The sequence below is a fragment of the Schistocerca piceifrons genome, chromosome 6 (genome assembly GCF_021461385.2).
Source record: "Schistocerca piceifrons isolate TAMUIC-IGC-003096 chromosome 6, iqSchPice1.1, whole genome shotgun sequence".
NCBI lineage: Eukaryota > Metazoa > Arthropoda > Insecta > Orthoptera > Acrididae > Schistocerca > Schistocerca piceifrons.
Window position 1 is genome coordinate 202,241,248 of NC_060143.1, and position 20,942 is coordinate 202,262,189.

Below are 20,942 nucleotides of genomic sequence, written 5' to 3' on the forward strand. Positions count from 1 at the left end.
GGCGTAAAAGTAACATCGAGCGTGCAACAAGACAAGGAGGAACAGTACTTCACTGCGCAATAACAACGGTGAAGTCACTGATGACAGTGCCATTAATGCAGAGTTATTAAACTCGGTTTTCCGAAACTCCTTCGCAAAATAAGACGAAGTAAATGTAAACCTTTGAACATAGCTGCTAAGGTTCAGTGACTGTGCCAGAATTATATTGTAACAAATAAGCCCTCGCTCACAAATATTAATTCAAAACTGACCTGGTTTCGACGCTACTATGAGCGTCGTCTTCAGAATTAGACTAACTGTTCTAAAACATATTAGGTATATAGTACATTAATAAAATTAAAGCCGGCCGCGGTGGTCTAGCGGTTCTACGCGCTCAGTCCGGAACCGCGGGACTGCTACGGTCGCAGGTTCGAATCCTACCTCGGGCATGGATGTGTGTGATGTCCTTAGGTTAGTTAGGTTTAAGTAGTTCTAAGTTCTAGGGGACTGATGACCACAGATGTTAAGTCCCATAGTGCTCAGAGCCAATTTTTAGCCAATAAAATTAAAGTTTGTACTGACTCGAAAAGATGCAGTACTTACAAGTCACATATTAAAAAAGTTCTAAGCCGGAAAGGCTTGCAAGCCTTGTTCACAGTACGAGCAGCCCTTAGCGGCTCGCTATCTCACAACTGTTCATGACGTCTCCTTTCTGGCTTAGAACTTTTTTAATATGTGACTTGTAAGTACTGCATCTTTTCGAGTCTGTACAAACTTTAATTTTATTAATGTACTATATACCTAATATGTTTTAGAACAGTTAGTCTAATTATGAAGACGACGCTCATAGTAGCGTCGAAACCAGGTCAGTTTTGACTTAATATTTGTGAGCGAGGGCTTATTTGTTCTAATATAACGAAGTAAATATTCCTGAATTCCAATCAAGAACAACTGCCAAGATGAGAAACATAGAAGCAGATATCCTGGTGTAGCAAAGCAGCTTAAATCACTTAATAAAGGCAAGGCTTCCAGTCCAGTTGTATACCAGTCAGGTTCCTCTCAGAGTATGCTGATAAAATAGCTCCATATTTAGCAATTATATACAACCACTCGCTCACAGAAAGATCCGTACCTAAAGACTGGAAAATTGCTCAAGTCACACCAATACCCAAAAAGGGAAGTAGGAGTAATCCGCTGAATTTCAGGACTATATCACTAACGTTGCTAGAGAAGAAGGCTGAAGATTAATTGGATAGATCACATAACTAATGATAAAGTATTGAATAGAATGGGAGAGAAGAGCAGTTTGTGGCACAACTTGACAAAATGAAGGGACCGGTTAGTAGGACATGTTCTGAGGCATCAAGGGATCACAAATTTAGCATTGGAGGGCAGCGTGGAGGGTTAAAATCGTAGTGGGAGAGCAAGAGATGAATACACTAAACAGATTCAGAAGGATGTAGGTTGCAGTAAGTACTGGGAGATGAAGAAGCTTGCACAGGATAGAGTAGCATGGAGAGCTGCATCAAACCAGTGTCAGGACTGAAGACCACAACAACAACAACATCACTAACGTCGATTTGCAGTAGGGTTTTGGAACATATACTGTATTCGAACATTATGAAGTACCTCGAAGAAAACGATTTATTGACACATAGTCAACACGGTTTCGGAAAATATCGTTCTTGTGAAACACAACTAGCTCTTTATACTCATGAAGTAATAAGGGCTATCGACAGGATATGTCAAATTGAGTCCATATTTTTAAATTTCCAGAAGGCTTTCGACACCGTACCCCACAATCGTCTCCTAACCCAACTGCGTGCCTATCGAATATCGCCTCAGCTGTGCCACTGCATTCGTGACTTCCTGTCAGAAAGGTCACAGTTCGTCGTAATAGACGGAAAGTCATCGAGTAAAACAGAAGTAATATCCAGCGTTCCCCAAGGAAGTGTTATAGGCCCTCTATTGTTCCTGATCTATATTAATGACATAAGAGACAATCTGAGTAGCTGTCTCCGATTGTTTGCAGATGAGGCTGTCATTTACCGTCTTGTAAAGTCATCAGATGATCAAAACGACTTGCAAAATGATTTAGATATCTGTATGGTGCGAAAAGTGGCAATTGACCCTGAATAAGGAAAAGTGTGAACTTATTCACATGAGAACTAAAAGAAATCAGCTAAATTTCGATTACGCGATAAGTTACACAAATCGGAAGGCTGTAAATTCAACTAAATACTAGGCATTACAATTACAAATACCCTAAATTGGGGCCGGCCGGTGCGGCCGTGCGATTGTAGGCGCTTCAGTCTGGAACCGCGTGACCGCTACGGTCGCAGGTTCGAATCCTGCCTCGGGTATGGATGCGTGTGATGTCCTTAGGTTAGTTAGGTTTAATTAGTTCTAAGTTCTAGACGACTGATGACCTCAGAAGTTAAGTCGCGTAGTGCTCAGCGCCATTTGAACCCTAAATTGGAACGATCACATAGATAATATTGTGGGTAGAGCAAACCAAAGACTGAGATTCGTTGGCAGAACACTTAGAAGGTGCAACAGGTCTACTAAAGGGACTGCTTACACCACGCTTGTTCGCCCTATTCTGGAGTATTGATGTGCTGTGTGGGATCCGCATCAGGTGGGACTGACGGATGACATCGAAAAAGTACAAAGGAGGTAAGCTCGTTTTGTATTATCGCGAAATAGGGGAGATAGTGTCACAGACATGATACGTGAATTGGACTGGCAATCATTAAAACAAAGGCGTTTTTCGTTACGACGGGATCTTCTCATGAAATTTCAATCACTAGTTTTCTCCTCCGATTGCAAAAACACTCTGTTGGCACCCACCTACATAGGGAGAAATGATCATCACGATAAAATAAGAGAAATCAGGGCTCGCACAGAAAAATTTAAGTGCTCGTTTTCCCCGCGTGCCTTACCAGAGTGGAACGGTAGAGAGACAGCTTGAAGGTGGTTCATTGAACCCTCTGCGAGGCACTTTATTGTGAATAGCAGAGTAATCACGTAGATGTAGAGTTTTCACAATACACGTAAATGACCTAGTAGGTGAAGACGGAAGTTACACGAGGCTTTTCGCCGATGATGCTGTTGTACAGAGAGAAGTCGCAACGATCGGAAATTATAGCGAAATGCAATAAGACTTGGCGAGGATCAACGCTTCGTGCAGGCAGTGGCAATTTCAACCAAAAAAAAAAAAAAAAAAAAAAAAAAAAAAAAAAAAAAAAAAAAAAAAAAAAAAAAAAGAAGAAAAGTGGAGCAAATACCGGGTGGATGTGTAGCCCAGCTACACACAGAGGTCCAATATGGGCCACAACTGTCGTAAGGCAGCGAAACTTCGTAGATATGCCCATGCTTTAGCGTGCAGCCGTTTTTGGATGGAAAAAAATTCGTTCCAATTTCGGCCTGCAGATGCACATCGGGCGCTGTTTGTAAGACGCTATGAAATCCACGCTGTCATTCGACTAGCCGTAATCGTTAATAATAAAATCAATGTTATGCCTTTCTCCCTTGCTTTGACCTTTTCTGTCCATATCCCCTTCCTAATCCATTAATATCGAAATAATTTTATACGTCTTTTTTTGCGTTCACAGTGCCAGATGTCCACCTGGCATGTCCGAAAGACAAGACACCGTTTTTGATCCAACAGCCACTATAAAAATGGTGGTCTTCTTAGTAGTTGTGGATAAGTCGAGAATTTGGATCTGACTGAAGGCGTGCTAGGGTAGTCTGTGCAGTAGCAGTAAATGACCCCTCTGTCTGGATGGGTCAGTATTTAGAGTATCTCCCTAGCAAGCAAGAGATCCGGTTTCGAATACCGCTCCAGCACAAATTTTTAACTTTCCTCATTGATTTAAATCAAGGCCGCTTGCAGACAATATCTGTCATTGCTACGTGTCTTGGAACCTTTTTCCAGCATAAATCGGTTGCACATTAGCGCCTCAGCATATCTAACAAGTTTCGCAGTCATACGATAATTCTAGCCCACACTGAACCCCTGTGTGTAGCTTCAGCTTCCATCGTTGTCCTAGCACCACTTCAATCACACCCACGCAGTACAGAGACAGAAAGAACCTTTATTGTGTGATTAAGGGATTGCAGGACAGTTACTGGAAGCAGTTACTTCCATAACATATCGAGGAGTGGGCGTCTGGAGCTATCTAAAGTGGAATGACCACATAAAATTAATTGCGGGCAAGGAAGATGCCAGACTGAGTTTCATCGGAACAACCCTCAAAAGTGTAGTCCGTCAACAAAGGAATTAACTTACGAAACACTCGTTCGACCAATAGTTCAATATCTCCCGTCCGTTTGGCATCTGTGCCAGATAGGATTGATAGAGGAAATAGAGAAGATCCAAGGAAGAGCAGCACGTTTCTTTACAGGTTTATTTATAAAGCGAGAAAGTGTCACGGAGGTGTTCAGCCAAGTCCAGGGGAGACGCGGCAAGAGGGGCGTTCTCCATTATGGTATGGCATACTTTTGAAATTCCAAGAATATACGTTCCTGGAAGACTCAACTTGTTTATTGCTTGCTCCTGTGCGTAGCTTGCGAAAAGACTATCGAGATAAAAGGAGATAGATACGATGAAGCTTACCAGTAACTGGTCTTCTCTCGTACCACACGCGATTGGAACAGCAAGGGGGTGAAGTGATACTGGTACATGAAGTACCCCCCGCCACAGACGATAAGGAGGCTTGTGAAGTATATATAGATGCAGATGTGGATCGTCTTTGGTGGCTTGCTCCATTATCAAGCCTTCTTTCTCTTTAAAGACAGAGACTAGCCGTCGTACGGTCGAGCTTACACATGAAGGGGAGAGCTTTTAATATCTAAAGAGAAGACACAAACGTGTTCTGTCTCGGGTATGTGCCGGACAATACGATGGCAACTTGCGACTTTAGATATGAAACTAGTCATGAAATAATCAATAAAGAAATAAAGCGAAGTTATGAAAGAGTAATTACAATAAACTTATGCACAACTTTTTTTCTAAAACAATTCGTCGACGATAACGGTATCATCTGCCTACACATGATATTTTCAAGCAAGTCGTTAAGAGACGGCATGCAAAGTAGTTCCAATGTATTTCCCTTGGGACGCTCTCGAAGTTATGTGTGTCTTCGAACGTAAGTCTGCCAACCTATCTTCTTCGTAATAAAATTTTAAAAAACTGCTAGTCCTCGCACATAAATATTTGCCCGAATACGATTATACAAGCATTTTTTACAACCCTACACTAATCAGCGCACTAGCTTCATTCAAACCTTTTTCTGTATCATGCGAGAATGCGCTAAGATACATGAGTAACATTATCGGTAAACTTAAATTTCGCGTACATTTGACAGATCATATACTCTACACTTTATGGTTGTACGTAGAGGAGGAAAAACACTTTTGCCGGAGATCGCACCTCAACATTTTTATGACAAGTCGCTGTCAACTGCTCTCCTCTCACGGTAAGGAGAGCGCTGTCTGCACAAACTATGTTTCTCCACTTACGTCTGTTTAATTCCGACGCCTGTCTTGGTGTTTCTGCGACAGTTTCACAACCGGTACTCCAGGAGTATACGAGCTATAAACTGTGGTGTCACCGCCAGACACCACACTTGCTAGGTGGTAGCCTTTAAATCGGCCGCGGTCCGTTAGTATACGTCGGACCCGCGTGTCGCCACTATCAGTGATTGCAGACCGAGCGCCGCCACACGGCAGGTCTAGAGAGACTTCCTAGCACTCGCCCCAGTTGTACAGCCGACTTTGCTAGCGATGGTTCACTGTCTACATACGCTCTCATTTGCCGAGACGACAGTTTAGCATAGCCTTCAGCTACGTCATTTGCTACGACCTAGGAAGGTGCCATATTCAGTTACTGCAACTAAGTACTTCAAGACTGTATTCTGAACAAATAATATTGTGAATCATGTACCGTCAAGAGCGACGTTCATCATAAATGGATTAAAGTTAAGTATCAACTAGCTACGTCCGCTTTCTGAATTCTAATTCCGTGTCATGTTCCAGACCTCACGTCAGTATAGTCCTTCCCTACTCACGCCAGTCTGCGTGAGCTAAACGCGTGCATTTCGGCCTCCTCTAGTAACACGGTGTTGGCTCTCCTGCCAACCCAACATAAACAATACTCCAGTTCTCTTTCAATTCTCTGCTGCTCGCAAGTTTTTGAAATAGCCTGTGTCTACATGAGAATTTCCGGTATAGTGCAGCCGCAAAGCTACTGTATTACAGAAGTCCAACTTAAAATGGCTGGTTGTTACCTTTGAGAAGGCTTTGACTATATTATTTTCCCGTGAATGCAAGATTATTCTGAAATGTAACTGGAGCTTATTCGGTCAACGCAAGTGTGTCGAATTTCCGTGATCCATGAAGTGAAGCAGCTCACTTTCGTTGTCACCTACCCGATTAAAGCATTTTATTTTCAAAGACAGTGCCTGGCATATACAGCTCTCAGATTTCGTGAAAAGGAACGTAAATTCTATGTTTAGCTGTGCAAGAGCTGTACCCAGAACTAAGAAGGAAAAAGCTCTCATGCATCACTTCCGCTTGGTCATCATCGTCAGGGCAATGAAACGTGGCCGAAGACCTTTCCATGTAGAGTTTTTCTTGACTAAATAAAAATGAAATAGGTTGCATAAAAGCGGCTAGCATAATTTTCATACCAAGCTAAATAATTAACGCTGTTGCGGGGCATCGAGACTGTCACATCCGCATCATGACTCAGCTTTACAACCAATAAGCGCCGTCAGTGCAAGCACAATGCTACAGAAGTACAGAAATTAGGCTTAAAATGGCGGGTTGTTAGCTGTTTAAAGGCGTTTACTACGTTTCCCTACGAATCAGAGGTTTTTATGAAGTATAGCTAGAGTTTCGTCCGCCTCCGTAGCGTAGCGATAGCGTTACCACCTACCACACAGGGGGCCCGCGTTCGATTCCCGACAGGGCACTGGGTGTTGTGCGTCTTTTATCATCATTGACCTGCAATTCGCCGAAGTGGTACAAAAAAAAGTGGCGTCAACTAAGAAGGACTTGCAATGCGGCGATCTAACTCCCCCGAATGGGGCCTCCCGGCCAACAGTGCCATAAGGCCATTTAATTTTTTTTTAACTAGAGCTTTTACAAGTTTTAGACCAAGGCAGCGCTGTCGAATTGCTGTGGAAAGAGTAGAAGGATACATTTTATGGTGACATCTACTTGTTTTATGTAATTACATTGACGGGTATAAGCAGTGGCCAGAGTTCGTGGAAACGAACACAGATTCTACATTTAGCCGCGTATCGCCGCAAAAGTTCGTGACCTTCACTTCCACTTGGTGGTCATTATAATTATGACAGGACAGTGCCTGACGTAAGATCATTAGATTATTTACATTTACCGGTATTACGATTTTTGTAAATGTTTGTAAAGTGGTGATCTGTTGAAGCATAGTGTTTATCTTGACGAAATAAAAAAATGAAATCATTTGCAAAAGGTAGGGATGAATAATTTTCAAACCGAAAGCAGCATTCAGCGCTGTTATGGAAACTCAACTCCGAGACATACGCATCCTGACCCAGCTTGATAACCAACAGGCCACCTGAGCGGTATCTAGACCTGTGTTCCTACTGTTTACCTGTGTGCAACCAAAACAACATTGCTTGTTTTCTCAGCTGACAGTCGGTTTAGATTCAAAAAGCATTGTGGTTCGGACGTAATTGTAGGAGAAACTGTGCTGTACTCCACGAACATGCCAGAAGATCCGCCACCCAGTGTGCTGAGGTGTGATTCAGATAAGCTACAGGGTGGGAAAACTACGGATTGACCATAAAGTTACGCTATAATAAAAAAAAAAAAAAAATCATCCTTGTGTCGTGATTGACAATTCGCAATTTTTCACAACTTTTATTGATGTAAGTTCACAAGGTTGATGACTGGACATGCAAACGGAAGGTAACAATAACGAAAAAAGTCTCCTAATTGAGGCAAACAAAAGTTCACTTCTTATTTTCCACAAAGGTTCGTGGTAACACACACACACGCACACTAGTAACAGTCCAATTCCGAGACGAATACGTAATCTTCGACGGTTGCAGTACACAAGGTCAGCATCCGGCGTGAACTTCGTGCCTGGTTCTAGCCCCTAAATAGCTGTCTCCAGCCAATCAGATTTCGGCGTAGTGATACTTCCTGCAGGCCGTGGCTCGAGCTCCCCTGCAGGAAGTAGTGCTCGGAATGTCTGTTTCCATTATCTTGTGTGAAGTAGCCGGTGTTTACCATGGTGCTTTTGGGTAAGCCTTCGGGCATAGACAACCTCGTCCTCTGTGGTGTTATACGGGCTACCTTGGCTCCGGTGCAACACCTTGGAAACTATACTGAGGTGAGTCGAACCTCCAATTGCCGGGCGTAGTGCAGCAACTTGACGTGGCACGTCCTCAACAATTCGCTGGAAGTCCCTGCGGAAATATTAAGCCATGCTGCCTCTATAGCCGTTCATAATTGCGAAAGTGTTGTCGGTGTATGATTTTGTGCAGGAACTGACCTCTCGATTACGTCCCACAAATTTTCGATGGAGTACATGCCGGGCGCTCGAACTGTCCAGAATGTACTTCAAACCAATCGCGAACCATTGTAGCCCGGTGACATTGCGCACTGTCATCCTAAAAAATTCCATCATTGTTTTGGAACATGAAGTCCATGAATGGCTACAGATGGCCTCCAAGTAGCAGAACATAACCATTTCCAGTCAATGATCGGTGCAGTTTGACCAGAGGACCCAGTCCATTCCACGTAAACTCAGCTCACACCATTATGCAGTCACCACCAGCTTGCACACTGCCTTGTTGACAACCTGGGTTCATGGCTACATGGGTCTGCACGAGACTCAAAACCCAACATCTGCTCTCACCAGCTGAAATCGGGACTCATTTGACCAGGCCACGGTTTTCCAGTCGTCTAGGGTCCAACAGATGTTTGGACAACGTGGTTGTGGAGAGAAGCAGCGATTAGTATGATTAATCATTAATTCAAAAACAGTCTTAATCGCATTTGTTACTATTATTAGACAGGAGTGACACCACCAGCAGTCGAGCAATGGTGTAAACGCCCAGAAGGTGAGCCCTACGTCGGGTTGAAACCGGTTGGCGGTATAATAATAGTAATTAATGCGATTAAGACTGTTTTTGAATTATTGATCCAACAAATGTGGTCACGATCCAAGGAGAGCCGCTGCAGCCGATGTCGTGCTGTTAGCAAAGGCATTCGACCGGTCGTCTGCTTCCATAGTCCATTAACACCAAATTTCGCTGCACTGTCCTAACAGATATGTTATTGGTACGTCCCACATTGATTTCTGTGGTTATTTCACGCAGTGTTGCTTGTCTGTTAGCTTTGACAACTCTACGCAAACGCCGCTGCTCTCGGTCGTTAAGTGAAGGACGCCGGCCACCGCGTTGTTTGTAGCGACACGTGACTGAAATTTGTTATTCTCGGCACACTCTTGACACTGTGGATCTCAGAATACTGAATTCCCTAACGATTTCCGGAATGGGATGTCCGACGTGACTAGCTCCAACTAACATTCCGCCTTGAAAGTCTGTTAAATCCCATCGTGCGGCCTTAATCATGTCGGAAACCTTCTCACATGAAACGCCTTCGCCAATGCACTGGACTTTGTAGGCTTTTATATCTTATGTATGCAATACTACCGCCATTCGTATATGTGCATATCGCTATCCCATGACGTTTGTCACCTCAGTGTGTAAAGAGGTAAAGAATCGTTATCTGTGATAAAACGTTTAGCAGTTCCCAAACTTCATTCTTTTTCCTTGCTTGCAGGTATGACTTGGAATGTATCGACATTGCAACAGGCCAGGAGAAGATGCAATGTGTCATGTGGTATGTAGGAACCAAATCTTTGGCAGTGAACCGTGGAATTATCGATGCCATTATGGGAAGGCACGACCCGGCAAAGACAAGCCTGATGAAATACTTCAAAATCTTTAAAGAAATGGGCAGCGTCAAAGACCTTCCTCGATGTGGACATCCCCCTGTGTCTCAAACACGTGTTCACAGGGTGCAAGCTGCACTTCAACGCAGCTCCCCTGAAGTCAATTCGGCGTGGTTCACGTGAAATACAAGGAGGCAAGATCAACTGTCCATAAAATGTTACATAAGATGATACGCCTTTCTGGGAACAGAGTGCAACGGCCCAAGTACTGCAGTCAAACAATGGCCCCCTGTGGTATGCATTAACGTGTTGCACGCTGGCCTCCATAGATGCTGACAGTGACTACCTGAAAAGCAGCCTGTTTTCAAATGAACATTTCTGGATACGTGAATCGGCGTGACATTGGGATTCGGAACTCCGAAGACCTCCACAACGCACATGATCACATCCGTGTTAGCCCGAAGCTTAATGTCTGGTACGGTCTAGTGCACGATATGGTGCTAGTTCTTTGCAGAGCAGGCCATAACGGGAAATATTTACCTGGACATGCTATAAGAGTTCTTGCTACCCCAGACCGAAGACCCGTCTTCCATCACCCTGCAACATGATGGAGCATCCCCACAATGGAATGAGAGAGGTGCTGATTAACCAATTTCCTGAGAGGTGGATGATTGATTATGGTTCCATTGCATAGGCCCAATGTTCTCGCTATGTTACACCATTATAATTCTTCCTGTAGCGTTCCGTCAAGCATCGCGTGTACACAACATTATTCAGTTACATTGCTACCCTTCGTGCACGAGTTAGTGAAGCGCTCAGAACTGTTGATGCTGCAATGGTCACCCAGACATGGGCGCAACTCGAATATCTCCTCGATCTTCTGCGAGCGACACAATGAAATTCTGTTATAACAGAAAAAATATTTGAGAAATGATAGGAGTTTTGCAGCAAATCACGATCCTCCAACTCTAACAGTTTCCAAGTTATCATTTTCTGAGTTGATGGTGGGAATTTATGGGGACCCTGCAAAAATGGCCCGGAAAATATTTCATGTGAACCAAGATTGGTTGTGGACGTAAGTTGAGAAGCCTATCTTACGATACATGAAATATTTTCCGGCCACTTTTATTTCGCACGCTGAATATGTTAGTAAATTACGATGCTCTGACAGCCTTGAGACTTGTCACCACCCATGTAACGATTGATACGGGTGAAACAAACCTAATGGCATGCAGCGATGGAACGTTGTAGAAAAAATTGTAGATTTATACAAATTTATGCTTTATGCAAAGAGTTTGTTCTGAAATACACTCCTGGAAATGGAAAAAAGAACACATTGACACCGGTGTGTCAGACCCACCATACTTGCTCCGGACACTGCGAGAGGGCTGTACAAGCAATGATCACACGCACGGCACAGCGGACACACCAGGAACCGCGGTGTTGGCCGTCGAATGGCGCTAGCTGCGCAGCATTTGTGCACCGCCGCCGTCAGTGTCAGCCAGTTTGCCGTGGCATACGGAGCTCCATCGCAGCCTTTAACACTGGTAGCATGCCGCGACAGCGTGGACGTGAACCGTATGTGCAGTTGACGGACTTTGAGCGAGGGCGTATAGTGGGCATGCGGGAGGCCGGGTGGACGTACCGCCGAATTGCTCAACACGTGGGGCGTGAGGTCTCCACAGTACATCGATGTTGTCGCCAGTGGTCGGCGGCAGGTGCACGTGCCCGTCGACCTGGGATCGGACCGCAGCGACGCACGGATGCACGCCAAGACCGTAGGATCCTACGCAGTGCCGTAGGGGACCGCACCGCCACTTCCCAGCAAATTAGGGACACTGTTGCTCCTGGGGTATCGGCAAGGACCATTCGCAACCGTCTCCATGAAGCTGGGCTACGGTCCCGCACACCGTTAGGCCGTCTTCCGCTCACGCCCCAACATCGTGCAGCCCGCCTCCAGTGGTGTCGCGACAGGCGTGAATGGAGGGACGAATGGAGACGTGTCGTCTTCAGCGATGAGAGTCGCTTCTGCCTTGGTGCCAATGATGGTCGTATGCGTGTTTGGCGCCGTGCAGGTGAGCGCCACAATCAGGACTGCATACGACCGAGGCACACAGGGCCAACACCCGGCATCATGGTGTGGGGAGCGATCTCCTACACTGGCCGTACACCACTGGTGATCGTCGAGGGGACACTGAATAGTGCACGGTACATCCAAACCGTCATCGAACCCATCGTTCTACCATTCCTAGACCGGCAAGGGAACTTGCTGTTCCAACAGGACAATGCACGTCCGCATGTATCCCGTGCCACCCAACGTGCTCTAGAAGGTGTAAGTCAACTACCCTGGCCAGCAAGATCTCCGGATCTGTCCCCCATTGAGCATGTTTGGGACTGGATGAAGCGTCGTCTCACGCGGTCTGCACGTCCAGCACGAACGCTGGTCCAACTGAGGCGCCAGGTGGAAATGGCATGGCAAGCCGTTCCACAGGACTACATCCAGCATCTCTACGATCGTCTCCATGGGAGAATAGCAGCCTGCATTGCTGCGAAAGGTGGATATACACTGTACTAGTGCCGACATTGTGCATACTCTGTTGCCTGTGTCTATGTGCCTGTGGTTCTGTCAGTGTGATCATGTGATGTATCTGACCCCAGGAATGTGTCAATAAAGTTTCCCCTTCCTGGGACAATGAATTCACGGTGTTCTTATTTCAATTTCCAGGAGTGTAGTTAATTGGAAAAGTTTATTTTATGTAAAGTACTGCACCATGTCTTGTAATTAAGTAGAACTATTGTTTTAAAAAGGGGAAGTATCTCGAATCTAGAGCAAAGCTTCGGTTGTGGTCCTGACGCGGTTTGCATGTTAGCCAGAGGCACGATGAGGCGATGATATATTTCGGTAAGTGTAAAGTATCGCTGTATTTGGCATAACGTTTCATGTTCGTGTACTACAGGCTTAAGATGGATAAACTCAAAATAGATTTTCCTGTTGAGTTGTAACGTTGTTACATGAAGTTATGAAATATAAACTTTGCTGCGAGCACATATAAAATCAACAAAAACCTGCATTTGTCATTTTCTAAATAAGATTCTGCCTTTTTTTAGAGAATAATTTTCAGCGAGCGCGCATTGAAGAAACTACAAGCATATTTGATATTTGGTAAACACAATTACAGCTATGTGAGTGCAGACAGACAGAGGTACAGGTAGAAGTGGAAGAAGTGAAGATGTGGGGGCGGGTGGTGAGCCGTGCTTGTACAGCTCAAGGTTTCTGGTTTGAGTCCCTGTCCGGCACACAGTTTTAGTGCACCTGGAAGTATATGGGTGATACACACCACTCCCCAAATCTTAAATCATTGCCGTTAAAAGTGGTTATACGAGACTGACAGAAAATTTGTTACTGCTCTCAACATGTCATTTGAAAAAAAAATGTTTTAAGAAATACAACAACCAGACACTTTCTAAGATATATTTATTTATGCCAATTACCTTCAGTTGGAGTAATAAATGTCCAGTCTGCAGTTGTACCAGTTAAAATATCGACAGAAATTTGGATGTTGCAGCTGGCCTGTGAAAATTAATTAGCTAAACAAAAACTGTTAATTTTCAGAGGCCAGCAGCACCCAAATTGCTATCGATGTTTTAACTAAGTACAATGACGACCGAATATGTCTTACGCCAGTTGAAGATGCGTGGAAGGCCGACACGCGCATTAGCATAAATTAAAATACATAAAAAAGTGGCCGGTTGCTGTATTTCTTAAAATAATGTAATACACAGTCACAGACCTGAACAACAAATCAAATGGATAAATTATTGAAAACAAGTTGCATTTGAGAATCACCATGAGCTGCTGGTGAGCTTAATCGTCATTAATAAAGGCATATTTCATTAGCAGTTACTGGCGGGTCTCAAATACAACTTTTTGTATCTACAAGCTGTGGGAGCACAACCTGCATATATACGTATGTATCATCATTATTGAATGATATGTTAGTGTTTAGCAACTACATTATTCATCTGCAGTTATTTTCAGGCTGAACATTGAACTGTCTCCGGAGAAAGTAAACTCAGCCTTATATCCTTCATTCTTTGTCAGCCCTGACGAAAAAAAAGGTTTCCTTCAGCAATTCAGACTTTATCAAATGTGTTTTTGCATTCATTTTCTTCGCAACACTTGCATAGTATACTACACTTGTTGTTTTAGGATCTGCACGGTAATCAGTCATATGGATCCCACACAACAGTGCCTTTCCCACTGATAACTTCGCCTTACCGGCCACCGCTAGCAGAGGTCGCTAACGCACGCCTGTGCGGCGGCGCTCGATTCGGGGGTACGCCGGTTCGAATCCTGGTGGTGGATGAAATTTTAACTGCCAGTACTTGGCCGTCAAGGGGAGAAGAGGTGGTGGCTTGAAGCTTCTGATCACCAGTCTCTTTCTCCCAATGACCTGGATTAAATTTCTGACCTCTCCACAATGTCTCATGACGTCTGCAGATGTGACACCGTTGATGGCGATCCTCCCGTCGGATGAGGATCATTATCAGGCAACGCACGAAGATACCACTACACTATATGCGTATCCATCCATACCACGAACGATACAACTCTCACGTATCCGCGAGGAAGCGGGCCAATGTGCGCGGAGGAAGAAATCCCTTTCCAACAGGTGGGTGAAGCCATCCCGTTTGCTGTGAATATCGACTGCGAGAGAGAAATGATGCAGTTAGAAATATATTACCATAATCGATATTTGAGTGTTCTTACGACTAATCAGAAGCGGTATTGGGAAATTCGTTTCCGGAAAATAGGATTTGAAGAGCGTCAGGACAGAGGATTTTTGTTCGGCACGATCATGGTACTTAAGTAACTATGTCAAGTCTGCGATCACTCAATAAACTAGAATTTCGGACACAAAGATATAAAAATCAAATTTGTGCCCTGGAGAAAATTGGTATGCAACTTGATGATCTAACTTACAAAAAAGCGAATATATCACCTGCACCGGTCGCAATGACTAAACCGTTAGTCAATGTAAAGCGGACTATTGTTACCCAAAAAAGACGACTATGGTAGTTATGACTACCAATATGTGTCGTTAGAGGTAGTTACTTCGGACCAAGGCAGGATGCCCGCGGTTTCGCGGGACAGAAGACAACTCGACCTTGCGGAGAAGGGAAGGTCATCCTGTTCTCCGTGACCTTGAAGGCAACGGCGACTTCTGAGAAAGCTGTTTCTGCGTTAGTATGTGGGTCGGCATCGCGATTTGGTTCAGGTTCCAGGAAAGGTCGCAGATTGCCACTTACCTCACTCGTACTGCCACGGGGCTAAGCTCTGTGTGCCCTCTATGCACGAGAAGTGAGTAAGGCGTGGCCCGTTAGATGAACACTTTGCTCGCCTGCGACAACGTACCGCACCTGGCGGCATCATTTACGGCCTTTTCTAGGAGAAGTTGCACTGTTGCTGGATGTATCACAACTAACAGTGAAAGCTGACACGTCTGAAACTATACGATAATGGAAGAAAGAAGGTACAAGTGAACATAGTCCCTTAAACAAGCTGTTTGCGAGACAAGTGCCAATGTGTTGTTACGTGTCGTAGCTGACTTCTGTATGAAATATTGTCCTCGTTAGTAGACATGTATTTAAAATTTAAATTTTTCGATTATGTGCGCATCCATTTGGGTCAAATTTCAAAAAAAATGGCTCTGAGCACTATGGGACTTAACTGCTGAGGTCATCAGTCCCCTAGAACTTAGAACTACTTAAACCTGACTAACCTAAGAACACCACACACACCCATGCCCGAGGCAGGATTCGAACCTGCGACCGTAGCGGTCGCGCGGTTCCAGACTGTACCCCTAGAACCGCTTGGCTCCTCCGGCCGGCCGGTAAAATTTCACTCATGGCCGATTTTAACAATAAATGCATCACTGGTTCAGAAAGTTACATGTTACAGTTTAATATAAAATCGTAGCTTGTTAGGGAGATGTTCCACATGTCGTCCTCGCGTTGGGATGCAATACTGCTCTCACCTCTGCAGTGAGTTACGAATTCTTTCAACCACGTCGGATCGTCTCGTAAACCTTAAAAAGACTGTACTGTTCACCGTGAAACTCAAACCACGATCTGCAATGGTCGATGGTCCCTGTTCGTCACTATATGAGGCCTGCCTGGTCTTGCTTCATCTGGGGTTGTTCCTTCGCGTTTCCACTTCACAGTCACATCATCAACAATCGATTTGCGCAGCTTTATAAGAACTGAAGTGTACCTAATGGATAGAAGCTGCAGTAACGAATTATTATGTAACTACATCAGATAAATAATACCAATGAATAGTCCGCTTCGAAGTTACTCAGCTCACATAACCGACTCATTTGCTGTCACTTAGGGGTCCGCCTCTTGTTAACATCTAGTGGTCAATTCAGCATTATATAGAGGTGTCCTGACACTTTTGATAATATACAGAGGGGTCCAAATAATGCATCTTTTGTTTAAAAGTCCATAACTGACAAACTAATTGACGGAGTTGTTTCATCTTTGGTAGTGTAATAATTTGTAGTTCCGGCAATCGCCACACAAGCGTTGTATTGCGTTGTTTTGTTTTGTCAGATGACAGTCGCCAGATAGTAAGTGTTTTGTTCTTAGTTGCACCTAGTTACTCGAGTAAACATGGCTGGCGCAAGGCTTACATTCGATGAATCGAAGACAGTTTTGAAGTGGTATTTTAAGTACGAAAACATTAATGAGGTTCAACGGCAATGGCGAAATGAGTATCAAATAGAGTCACCGACACGTTTAACGATTTGTCGCATTCGAGACGGCCAGCCGGGGTGGCCGAGCGGTTCTAGGCGCTACAGTCTGGAACCGCGCTACCGCTACGGTCGCAGGTTCGAATCCTGCCTTGGGCATGGATGTGTGTGATGTCCTTAGCTAGGTTTAAGTAGTTCTAAGTTCTCCGGGACTGATGACCTCAGATGTTAAGTCCCATAGTGCTCAGAGCCATTTGAACCATTTTTTTGAACCATTCGAGACAAATTTGAAGCCGAAGGCTGTTTAATGATGTACACAAACAACGATCTGGACGACCTGTAACAGTAATAAGTCCAGCTAACACCCGTAGTATGTTACAACAATTCACTAGCTCACCGCAGAAGTCCGTGAGACTGTGTGCCCGTGAAGCTGGAGTGAGTCGCTCAAGTGTTCGGCGAATTTTGAAGACAGCAAAGTGGAAGTGCTACATCCCACTATTGCTACACGCAATGAACGAGGACGACCCAGATCGTAGAATGGAGTACTGAGAGTGGTTTACTAACATGGTGCGCAACGATGAAGAATTTGCAGAGAGGATTGTGTGGTCTGATGAGGCACAGTTCAAACTCAATGGTACAGTAAATCGCCACAATTGCATCTATTGGGCCGCTGAAAATCCGAACGTCCATGTAGACAAAGCCGTGAATTTGCCAGGAGCAAATGTTTGGTGTGGGTTGCCTTACCGGTACTTGATTGGGCCATTCTTCTTTGATGGCACAGTTACCGGTGAGGTGTACCTTCAGAAGCTTCAGCATCCATTTTACCTGCCATCCGAGACTTGTATGGAGACGCAAGAGTTTACCTTCAACAAGATGGTGCCCCGACCCACTACCAAAATCGTGTTAGGGCGTATCTCGACGAAAATCTACCAGGAAGATGGATAGGCCGTAGAGGTGCTGTGGAGTATCCACCACGTTCTCCAGACCTAACTCCTCTGGACTTTTACCTGTGGGGTACACTAAAGAACGTCGTTTATCGACAAAAGCCACGCACATTGTATGAACTCGAGAATCCATCGTACATTCATATGCAAATATCCAACTGAACACGTTGCAGTCAGTAGTTCGTGCTGCAGTTCTGCTGCATCGCTTGTGTGTGGATGTTAATGGTGACCATTAGGAAGACCTACAGTGATTTCTTTAAGTTGGACTTTAAGCTACACTTTCACCAAAAATGAGACAACTCCGTCAATTAGTTTGCAACTTATGGACTTTTAAACATTGGATACATTTTTTTGGACCCCTCTGTAGTATAGCTGTCCCGGTGTATAACGGTTGTCTAGTTCCTGTAAAGGTACATTTTTTACGGATACGCATTCACCCTTGCGTTAGCAATAAACCAAAGCAGTTGGATGCACAACTTACGTTGTCCGGGTATCACTTTCACAGGTCAAAGCATTCGCCCGATAATGAAAGAGTGGAAAACGTGCGTTTATCTAATGTCGGTGAGAAGCAGATGGACACTTACAAATTCCTTTAAACCTCGTGATTCAAACAAAGTGCTCCCATTATAATGTTCTATCAACGTATAAGTCATTAGAATGTCAACAGCTCAGTTGGTGAAGAAAGGGGAGGGAAGGAGGGAGGGAGGGAAGAAGAGAGAGAGAGAGAGAGAGAGAGAGAGAGAGAGAGGGGTGGGTGTTAAGGAAGCTGGAGCAGCTTGTTTTGAAGGAGTCATCAAGTCATCCACCTGGACTAATTTGAAGGTAGGAATGAAGCAAAATTAATGATCAACGTCACATCGACGATCAGATCATTAGAAACGCGACACAAGCTCGGAGTGGGGAAGAGTATTGTCGGCCTTGTCCTCCACAAAGAAACTTTCCATTATTTGCCTGAACGGCGCAGAAACCTAAATCTAAAGGAACTGACGGCATTTTCAACCGCCGTCCTCCCGATTCGAACCAACTAAAAGGCGTGTCCAGTTTGTTAACCATTGCACCTCCGCTCTCGGTTTTTAATGATTGTGGGATCTATGAGAAACCCAATAAGAAACTGGGGTCTAAACTCCACTCCGCCTGGCTAAAACACCGGCCCTCAGCCAGTGTGCGACCTCGCTGAGAGACCGTCTTTCGAAATCGGAATGTCTTCTCAAGCACCTTCCTCTTATAACGCTATAACCACGATAGTCACAATCGTGGTTGATTTTCGCTGCGTTCAGTTGATGGGGAAATGAATAGGCGATGAACAGTCGTTCACTTCCTGCAGCGTTAGAGGAAGAACTGCGACTTTGCTCGAAAGTTCCTCCCAGTACTTGTCTCGAACGAAATACAGGACAAACTGTACATGCGAGTGACTGACCTCGTTTTCGAAGGAAGAGAGCTCAGATAATACATCAACTTTTTGAATCTTCTTCGACTCCGTCACTGGCTAATGTTTATTCTTTTGCGTGAATTTCACCCCTCTATCTAGATACTAAAACGGGCGCTGTTACTACAGAATTACGCCAGTTATGATGTGAAAAGTAGTTTCCAAATTTTAAATATTAACTGCTCTCTTTCCACTCCCTGCTCCTGTGAAAATATAATCCGGATAAACTAGGTCTCCATTAATTACTCGAAGAAATACAGCAAGCAGCCACTGTTTACAAAGCTTTATTAACTCCAAGGCACGCTTCAGGCCTCCGTCGATCTTCGAATGGCGTAATACATTTTTCTATTCATCAGTACTGAGTCTTTGACGATATGATTTTGAGCACTACAACTTCCCTAGGGAAAATGACAGTTGGTTGAGCAGTAAAAGTGCACTTACGATGTCAGCGGCTTTTGCGTTGTGTGTTGAAGCTGGTTTAACTGTTTGTGCGGTCAATTATAGGAAGTGAACGCGACGAATGATGAATCAGATGGCGGAACCAATGAGAAGATATTGTCCAATAAACGTCTTCACAATGTGGAGTGTATGGAATTACGTGGCGGTATAATATTGTGAAGAATGTGGTCGTATAAACAGAATATTACGTAAAATTTGAACTGCACTCAATCACAACTCGGACATACTGAAAATACCACACAAAGTTTCCGAAACGAGGGCTATGCTACAAATCAAGCCATCACGACAGCCAGTTTTCTCACAGTCACATTCGTTGGCTTCGCCAACTCACAGCCCACACTGTAAAATTTCAGTCTAACCTTCACCTCGGGCTATGTTACAAAGCAGTTCGTTACCACAGCGTTTTCCTCCAATCACATTCGTTGGCCAGTTCGCAACCAAAGGACAACATTGGAATACGATATCATATCCCAAGGAATCCAGTCATACTTCGAGAAACACCAAGAAATAAACAGAAAACCAGTAATCCATAAAAGCCAGATCAATAGTCGTTAATGTCGCGCCATCTATGTCGAGCCGGCCGCTGTGACCGAGCGGTTCTAACGCATCTGTCCGGAACCGCACTGGTGCTACGGTCGCAGGTTCGAATCCTGCCTCGGCCGTGGATGTGCGTCATGTCCTTAGGTTAGTTAGGTTTAAGTAGTTCTAAGTCTAGGGGACTCATGACCTCAGATGTTAAGTCCCATAGTGCTCACAGCCATTTGAACCAGTTTTTATCTATGTCGAAAACAGAAGTAATGAATTCATATCTTCCGCTAAAACAAGTCACTAGATTCAGTGATTCTCATTGGATACTGTATACTATCACCCGATTGGCTACAGCCAACGAAAACTGAATGCCACCAGCAGCAAGCAGCGGCAGCGGAAGAGCCGCCGATGCCGTAAGCGCACTTTAATCCGTTTAGCCACCAGGTGACATACTTAAGTTTTGGTGAATAGTTAGACGCCCTAACTTTTCTTCTGTAACTTGTTACTCCTGGTTTCGTATACACTGATCCATTGCAGTATCCACCGTATTTCCGTGATTTCCCTTAATCGCTTCAGGCAAATGCTGGGATGGTTCCTTTGAAAGGGCACGGTGAATTTCCTTCCTCATCCTTCCCTCATCCCCAAATCAACGAATCAACCAACCATCCGCCGTATGGACCATTCATATGTTTGTTTATATTGGAAGATACACCAACAGTCAAGTTACAATCTTTTTTACGAAACTACTCCTGAAGTCAGTTGTGTTTATGTAATTAATACTGGCGACCTTGAAACTTGGCACATCTGTTTATCATACAGAGTGGGCCATATTAAGTCTATACACACAACTGACTTCAGAAATAGCTTTCGAATGTATAACAAAATTGTAACTGGAC

General features: G+C 44.4%; 1 protein-coding gene across 1 annotated transcript in view; it reads right to left on the reverse strand.

Moving 5' to 3' along the window:
- LOC124803236 (zinc finger CCCH domain-containing protein 13-like) overlaps positions 1-20,942 on the reverse strand; it is a 331,812-nt gene that overhangs the window by 279,476 nt on the left and 31,394 nt on the right. The window lies entirely within an intron of this gene.